We start from the raw sequence: 820 nt of genomic DNA, 5'->3' as shown, positions 1-820 counted from the left end.
CTTGAGTGAGCATTAGTGCTGCTTCAAAGGTGCAATTTTCTATATTAGTCAATAAAATTAACCAGACAAAGCTGTGACTGCTGAATTTGCCTGCTTCCCGTCTGGGTTATCTTACCCCTCATCTCTGCTACTAGAGCACCTGGCCTCAAGGAAAAAAGTGACATTTGGACAGGGCCTATACTGTGGCTGGACAGTTCAACTGGCTTCCTCACCTCCTTCATTCTCCTCTCAGATGGGAAAGGGAGGCCGAGGAGGGGCTTGTGAGCCAGTCTGAAAGACCTGTTTCTAACAATTTTGTTAAATAGCAAGATATTGACAAGAGACTTCTCTGAGCCTTAGTGATCCTTGCCATGGGGAAGGGGGTGGTCAAACCTTATTGGGTAAAGTGATTTTTTTCAAGAGCTACCAACTGGAAGATTTTAATAGACTCTAGATGTTCCAAACCTCTGCACCATTTGTGTGATGTGTGGTTTCTAGAGAGGTTTTTTTTTAATTTTTAATTATTATGGGTACATAATAGTTGTGTATCTTTATAGGGTACATGTGATATTTTGATAGAGGCATACAATGTGAATTAATCAAATCAGGGTAACTGGGGTATCCATCACCTCAGGCATTTAACCTTTCTTTGTGTTAGGAACATTCCAATTCCACTTTTATTTTTTATTTTTTTTGAGACAGAGTCTCACTTTGTTGCCCAGACTAGAGTGAGTGCCGTGGTGTCAGCCTAGCTCACAGCAACCTCACACTCCTGGGCTCAAGTGATCCTCCTGCCTCAGCCTCCCGAGTATCTGGGACTACAGGCATGCACCACCATGCC

The sequence above is a fragment of the Propithecus coquereli genome, unplaced genomic scaffold (assembly GCF_000956105.1).
Source record: "Propithecus coquereli isolate 6110/MARCELLA unplaced genomic scaffold, Pcoq_1.0 Scaffold434, whole genome shotgun sequence".
In the NCBI taxonomy this organism is placed as follows: domain Eukaryota; kingdom Metazoa; phylum Chordata; class Mammalia; order Primates; family Indriidae; genus Propithecus; species Propithecus coquereli.
This window is presented reverse-complemented; position numbering follows the sequence as displayed.